This window comes from Pelobates fuscus, chromosome 12 (genome assembly GCF_036172605.1).
Source record: "Pelobates fuscus isolate aPelFus1 chromosome 12, aPelFus1.pri, whole genome shotgun sequence".
In the NCBI taxonomy this organism is placed as follows: domain Eukaryota; kingdom Metazoa; phylum Chordata; class Amphibia; order Anura; family Pelobatidae; genus Pelobates; species Pelobates fuscus.
The window spans coordinates 38,657,599-38,666,070 of NC_086328.1; positions in this window are offsets into that span (position 1 = coordinate 38,657,599).

Consider the following 8,472-nt stretch of genomic DNA (forward strand, 5'->3'; position numbering starts at 1 on the left):
TATAGCCTCCATCCACCTCACAATAGTCCCTTTCCTTCCACTACAGCCCTCATCACTCCAGTACTGCCCATCACCCCACTATACTTACTATCCCCCCACAGTGGTCCCTATCCTTCCACAACAGCACACATTCCCCACTATAGCCCCAATCACACAACTATAGCTCCTGTCACACAACTATACCCACTATCCACAATCCACTAGAGCAGTGTTCCCCAATCCAGTCCTCATGGATCACCTACAGTCCAGGATTTATGTGTGTCCCTGCTTTATTCCAATGGAGATACTAACAAAACCTGGACTGTTGGTGGTCCATGAGGACTGGGTTGGGGAACACTGCACTAGAGGGCAAGAAGGAGGGTAAATCCGGCTCTGCTAACACTGCAGTCTTGATGTGTTTAATTAGTTCAGGACCCACCCAGTGCTAAACCCAAATTAAATGGGATGTACATGCTACTGCCCACATCTCTAAATATTATTACCACTACCTCTTTGAGGTATCCAATCCATTAGCCACCCCCCTTTCCCTCCCTCTCCCCCCCAATAAAAATATATAACCCTACCTCAATCGTTTCATCCTAATAATAATGAAGGGAGGAGAAAATTAACCTGATATCTGTGAAAAAAGGGCAAATAAAAATCAATAATTCTTAACATAACTAATGAAAATAATAGGTATAACGGATTCACAAATCAAATACAAATGCCAGTAAAGAAAAAAAACCACTGCAATATAACTAATCCATCTTCACCCATGGAAGGCTCATCGCTAGTGATGTACCGAACTGTTCGCCAGCGAATAGTTCCTGGCGAACATAGCGTGTTTGCGTTCGCCACGGCGAGCGAACACATGCGCGGTTCGATCCGCCTCCTATTCGTCATCATTGAGTAAACTTTGACCGTGTGCCTCACGGTCAGCAGACACATTCCAGCAAATTAGAAGCAGACCCTCCCTTCCAGACCCTCCCACCTCCTGTACAGCATCCATTTTAGATTCATTCTGAAGCTGCATTCTTAGATAGAGGAGGGAAAGTGTAGCTGCTGCTCATTAGATAGGGAAATTGATAGCTAGGCTTGGGTATTCAGTGTCCACTACAGTCTTGAAGGACTCATCTGATCTCTGCTGTAAGGACAGCACCCCAAAAAGCCCTTTTTAGGGCTGGAACATCAGTCTGTTTTTTTGTTTTTTGTTTTTTTTGTGTAATGTAATTGCAGTTGCCTGCCTGGCAGCTTTTTTTCAGGCTCACAGTGGATACTGTGCCCACTTGCCCAGTGCCACCACTCATATCTGGTGTCACAATAGCTTGCATATAAAAAAAAAAAAAATGTTTTCACTGTAATAGATTGAATAGGAGTTAGTTGTCTGCAAGCGTCTGGGTGTCAGGCCTTCAGCGTGTACTCTGCCAACTTCTGCCAGTCCACTTTGCCACTCATATCTGGTGTCACAATAGCGTGCCTTTAAAAAGAAAAAAGTTTTTCACTGTAAGCTAATAGCAGTCAGTGTCCTTCAAGCGGGTGTCAGGCCTTCAGCGTGTACTCTGCCAACCTCTGCCAGTGTACTTTGCCACTCATATCTGGTGTCACAATAGCGTGCCTTTAAAAAGAAAAACAGCTTTTCACTGTAAGCTAATAGCAGTCAGTGTCCTTCAAGCGGGTGTTCAAAAAATTTGTAGCTATTGGGACACCGCAGTGGAAGGTACCCGGCCGAAATTTCTTTTCAAAAAAGGAAATCCCCAACCTGTACTCTATTGTGCAAAAGGAAGTAATGGCATGTCTGGCACACAGTGTTGGGGCAAGGGTCCATCTGACCACTGATACCTGGTCTGCAAAGCATGGTCAGGGCAGGTATATTCCCTACACTGCGCATTGGGTAAACCTGCTGACGGCTGCCAAGCATGGAATGCGTGCAGAGGAGTTGGTGACACCGCCACGACTTGCAGGCAGGCCTGCTGCCACCTCCTCTACTCCTCCTACTCCATCCTCTTCCATAACCTCCTTGGCGAGTCCTCTTCTGCTGCTGCGTCTTGCTCCACATCAACGGCACCCCCCCAGCTCCCCAGGTGCTATTCCACATCCCTATTCTGCTCTGTGTCAGTGTGTATCATGGTCTCTGAGGACAGATGTTAATCCATATCTGCCAAGTGACCCTATGTAGGGGGAACAGTCTCTATTCTGCTCTGTGTCAGTGTGTATCAGGGATCCTTAGGATAGGTGTCAATCCATATCTGCCAAGTGACCCTATGTAGGGGGAACAGTCTCTATCCTGCTCTGTTTCAGTGTGTATCATGGTCTCTGAGGACAGGTGTCAATCCATATCTGCCAAGTGACCCTATGTAGGGGGAACAGTCTCTATTCTGCTCTGTGTCAATGTGTATCATGGTCTCTGAGGACAGGTGTCAATCCATATCTGCCAAGTGACCCTATGTAGGGGGAACATTCTCTATTCTGCTCTGTGTCAGTGTGTTTTAGGGATCCTTAAGATAGGTGTCAATCCATATCTGCCAAGTGACCCTATGTAGGGGGAGCATTCTCTATTCTGCTCTGTTTCAGGGATCCTTAGGATAGGTGTCAATCCATGTCTGCCAAGTGACCCTATGTAGGGGGAACAGTCCCTATTCTGCTCTGTGTGAGGAGGAGGAACGGGAAATGAGTAGCTCGGCATCCCACCTTGTGCAAATGGGGTCTTTCATGCTGTCGTGCCTGTTGATGTCTCTATTCTGCTCTGTGTCAGTGTGTATCAGGGATCCTTAGGATAGGTGTCAATCCATATCTGCCAAATGACCCTATGTAGGGGGAACAGTCCCTATTCTGCTCTGTGTCAGTGTGTATCAGGGTCTCTGAGGACAGGTGTCAATCCATATGTCAAGGTGTCAATATGTCATATGTCAGGTGTCAATCCATATCCATTGTGATTTAGGAATGTTAGGTGATTTCTGCCCTTTATGGATTAAAACCAGACTCTGCATCAACTGTGTAATTTTCCATGGGAGTTTTGCCATGGATCCCCCTCCGGCATGCCACAGTCCAGGTGTTAGTCCCCTTGAAACAACTTTTCCATCACTTTTGGCTGTTGAGAGGGAAGCAGTGAGTGTAGCGGAGGCCTGATATTTCACAGGTTAACTCCACTATAGATCCCAGTGAGGCTCAGGAACAAGTATTATAGATCCATAGAGTAGTAATTTCAGCAGGGAAAAGAATCCAATAATATCCCAACAGCACTCCCAATAACTGGACGACACACAGCATCAGGAACAGAACTGACTTTTAATACACACAGTCTCCTTATAAAGCATTCTCCCATGCAAGGGAGGGATTCACATTAATTAGGACAGTAACCAATAATATAACCGTTACCTCCCACACATCTCCTCCCCTCAGTATGACACTTAATCCCATTATACATACTGTGGCGAAACCAACCTCGCCACTGGGCCCTGGAGAAGCCTGTTTGCTAGCCTCCTACCTGCTGACTATGGCCCCTGGGTTATTTGGGGCATATTGTACTGTATATCGCTGCTACTGGCCCTTTTAACAGCATCTATGGACATATTGGGACTTTTGGGACTACTGTCCCTTTAAGACTGTGATACATATTCTAGTATATTGCCTGTAATATTATATGTGTATATGTGTATTAAGTTTAACCTGGGATATGTATGCAGCATTCATCTGATTGTTCGGTAGAATCACTCCATTTATTATATTGAGTGAAACTACCGAACAACCAGACCACCCAGGAATAAGTGTGCCTCCAATTACAGTTTGCAACAATGTTGCGAACGGGTAATTGGCAATCAGTGTAATGTATTCTTTGTCCTCTGGGTGGCCGCCATTCGGGAAACAAACACGTGGCGGCGGCCATCTTAAACTACCGAACAGCGGTGTTTTGCCGTCGAGTGTCTGGAACTAAAATCGGACACTTGACTAGGCAAACACCGCTGAGACCTCCATACTTCCAGAAATTCGTATGGAAACTACCGAATGACCCGCCGTTCGGTAGAAAGAACCCCACAAACAAGGGAATTCATTCAAACCCTCTCCAGGCTCTATAACACAGGCAATTCGTCTGTTTTCATTCCCTTGTTTGTGACCGACCGCAGGGCCAAAATGCATGGAACTGTTTTCGGATACTTTACCCATGCGGTCGGTCAAATCTTTGGAACCCCATATCTCCCGAACCATTCATCCGAATTACTTGAATTTTGGATATGTTGTCCCCCTGAATAAGGGCTATCCAGCGATGCTGGATTTAAAGGTGTACCCCCGGGTTTTGGGGTACATCCAGAACTTGGCTGAAAAAGTGTACCGGATAATTGGGTTTAATGTTATCTGAGGGGAGGGGATGTGTGGGCTGAACCATGTATGTGATTGGTTATTTTATGCCTCCCCCTGGGTGTGGCCTGTATGTGTATTATTGTAATAAAAGCCAGGCTGGATGAGACAGTCCAGAGTTCCTGTTTTAACCTCAAAGTGATGTGTCGTCTCATTATTGGGGGAAGGATTTATTGTATGCTGTTCCAGTTGACTGCTAGGAGTACAAGCCTATTCGTATGGTTCCTATTCAATGGTCTACAGCATTCATATGCTTGGGAGAATTTAAAAGGTTTCTCGGATTCGGTGATTGTGGTGTCTGCCAGAGTGCTTGGAGTCCTCAGGAAGCACTAGGAGCATCCATTAACGGAGGTACCAGGTCGGGGTGCCAGGTGATCCGTTACACATACTGTAAATTCCCCCCAGTTCTGGATGTACCCTAAAACAAGTAGTTACAATAATTCTGGGGCTACCCTCTAGTAGCACTGATCTGGGTGACTGACATATCCAAAAATCACCCAGATCGGTCCAGGGGTTCGGGAGTTGGGTGTAGGGTATAATTTGACCGACCGCACACGAGGTGGTATCCGAAAAGGGTTCCATAGATTTTGGCCCTGCGGTCGGTCTTCGTTCGGGAGGTAAAATACACATTAAACATTTCCATCCATGATTAATCTTGGATTCGTATGAACCCCCTTGTTCGGTACTTTGAAACTACCGAACAGGAGACTGATTAGTATTCCCGTTCGTGAGTTACGGAGCTATGGAGGTTTCAGCGGTGTTCGGGTAATCGAGTGTCCGATTTGAGTTCCGGACACTCGACAACCAAACACCGCTGAGATTTTCGTGCGTAAGATGGCCGCCGCCACGTGTTCGTATCCCGAACAGCGGCCACCCAGATACTGCACAAAAGTACCAATTAACTTGCAGTTAGAGAAGTGTAAACGATTAATAAGATACACACTTCTCTCTGAGGTGGTCTAGGGATTCAGTAGTTTACATTCGTATGGAGTACGGATGGAAACTACCGAACTATTATATGAATTCCACATACATTTTAACCATAGGAATAACAATAACACACGAATTGCAATAATAGTACAGTCTTTTAGGACAGCCCTGACACCATCTGCTACAGTGAGGAGGGGGCTTGAGCTTGTACATTCTTTCCTTCCACCCTCACCATTATTAAATGCATTGCATTAATAGCTCTAGTCACCACACACACAAACATCTTTGAGCAAGTCAATACAGTCCTATGCAGAGCCCTTGTTCCTACATCACACTGCATGGGCTCTCCATTCTCTAGACAGTTATGTGCAAAATGTCCAGGCTCATGGCATTTAAAGCACCGGAGTTGTCCCACAGCTTAGTCTTGTAGCCGTAATGGAGCTGGTGGGGACCTTCTGCCACCCCTGTCATATGGTCCAAGGTTCGGTACAAAGTTTTGTCCTTTGTTTCCCACTTTCCCGCTTATCCGGTTGTTAGCCGGTCGGGACTTCTGATGAGGATCATTACTGTATGGCTCCTTGGCGACCAAATACCTCTCAATCAGGCACATCATTGCTTCTGGATCCCAAAGGTTCCCCTTGGCAGACCCATTGTCGCAGTCCTGTTGGCAGGTGTCTGAGAAAACGGTCCATAACAACCATCTCCACTATCTTGGTAGCAGGGTTGCGCTCTGGCTCCAGCCACTTCTGAGCGAGCCATACATCTGGGTCCTGGTAGGTTTACTCACGTCGTATGCCCAATTATGAAACCTTTGGGCTCTAATGGCTGGTGTTACGCCTATGCGCTTTAGAATTTCAGCTTTAAGTTGCTTGTAATCCTGGGTCTGGTCGGAAGGTAGGTCTTCATAGGCTTTTTGGCACTCCCCACTCAGGCATGGAGCTAGAAGCCCTGCCCACTGGTCCAATGGCCATCTTTCCCGGGCAGCAACCCTCTCGAAAGTGGTGAGATAAGCCTCCACATCATCTACCTCTGTCATGTTATGCAGGAAGTCAGTGGCACGGATACGGAATCCCCTTTCCACAGGGGGGCTCCCTGCAGATGGCAATATCACTCTCTGCAACACCTCAGTAAGGGCAGCTCTATCCATCTGCTGGGCTTCTTTCAGGTTCTCAACCTGTGTAACCAGTAGACGATTTGTTTCTTGTACAGCGGTTGCCTGTACCAGAGCTTTCACCATTTCCTCCATTTTAGCGCTAGGCAGATAACAGTCTTAAAGGTGCTGTGCTATTTATTGGCTTAACAGGTCTGCAAAAATAAGAGTCCTCACTAAGCAGACTGACGGATGATTGGCACACCCACAGACCCTCAATGTGCTACTGTACCCGCATTCTCCACCATATTGTGATCCTTGTTTGCAGATAGCACGGTCCTAGGGTAAACAACAGGCACACTCCTTTTATTTTCATATACTCCAGGCACTTTATTTGTAAGTCCACACAGGAGACAGCAGTAAATGAAAACATAAATATAACACAAATCCCTATAAACAAAATCCTAGCGTGTCTGAGCACTAACTAACAGATTCCCTATCTCTCAGGGGTTAAACTATAACAAAATAATATTGGTTTCACCAACCTAGTGTCTTTATCAGCTCTCAGCACTCCAGTGTTTAGTCAGCCTGCTGCTTCCAGCTCTTCAAGAGAGAAAACAAACATTCTCCCCTTACCTGCCCAGCAGGGAGGGGTTTATTCCCACTGCTGCAGCTGATTACCTGCAGCTGAGCAGTGGGTTGGAGACAGTCCAAAAACCCTGTCCTGGATCTATGTCTCCCAAGAAAAACGCTAAACTGCGGAGTGGAGCACTGGCCCACCCTGCTCTCCAAATGCTCCACCACAGGGGCCCATAACTAAATATTCATTTTGGTTATATACACACAGAAACACACACTCCCCCTGGACAATTCCTCTCTGAACAATTCAGTTGAAATATAAACTTAGAAATGCAAATTGGTATGTGAGCGCTCCAAAAATCAGATATAATAAAATAGTGACCACTGAAGTACTGTACCTCAATTTATACAGCAAATAAACACAAAAAATAAAACCTAGTAATAAACCAGGGTTAATAAAAATTAATGAGTGGGTAGCATTAATGATCTTGCCATGTGTCAACAGTATAAAACATATTTATTCAGCATAGACACAATATAAAAGCAACAAATTTTATACCACAAAAAAATTAACATATATATCGACAACATAAAAGTCCAGAGCTAATGTCAAGAAAACAGAAGTATAAGCACAGTGTGGGGCCCCCTAAACACTGGCACATAGGCTGCTGGCAAGAACTGTGCACTTATAAAAAATATATATGTGGGGTATGGAAAAAATAAATAGGAACAAAAGTAGAATGATCCCCCAGCTCCTGCACTATCCCTATCGGGGGGAGCTCATCAACCAACCAGGCTATCGGGTCTGGGCTAAGGGGGCAGCAATGGTGAAAACCCAGAGTACACAAAATCAGTAGATACTCTGGGAATCAGCCAGAGCAACTTACCCTGTTCGCCCGACCTCCGAGCGAGGTAAAGGGAGCACGCCAACCCCTCAACACGAGATGTGAGTCAGTGAGCGATCCGATCACGACAGCTACCACACGTCACGGCCAGACCGCAAATGAAGGTCCGGAACAGAGGTACAGCACGGCGAAATAGGTGAACGACCGTCTACGCGTTTCGTCCTTGCTGGAGGACTTTATCAAGACAACATCCAACTTTCACCAAAGTGGGTATATATACCCTATCCTAGGGTCGGAGGTCGGGCGAACAGGGTAAGTTGCTCTGGCTGATTCCCAGAGTATCTACTGATTTTGTGTACTCTGGGTTTTCACCATTGCTGCCCCCTTAGCCCAGACCCGATAGCCTGGTTGGTTGATGAGCTCCCCCCGATAGGGATAGTGCAGGAGCTGGGGGATCATTCTACTTTTGTTCCTATTTATTTTTTCCATACCCCACATATATATTTTTTATAAGTGCACAGTTCTTGCCAGCAGCCTATGTGCCAGTGTTTAGGGGGCCCCACACTGTGCTTATACTTCTGTTTTCTTGACATTAGCTCTGGACTTTTATGTTGTCGATATATATGTTAATTTTTTTGTGGTATAAAATTTGTTGCTTTTATATTGTGTCTATGCTGAATAAATATGTTTTATACT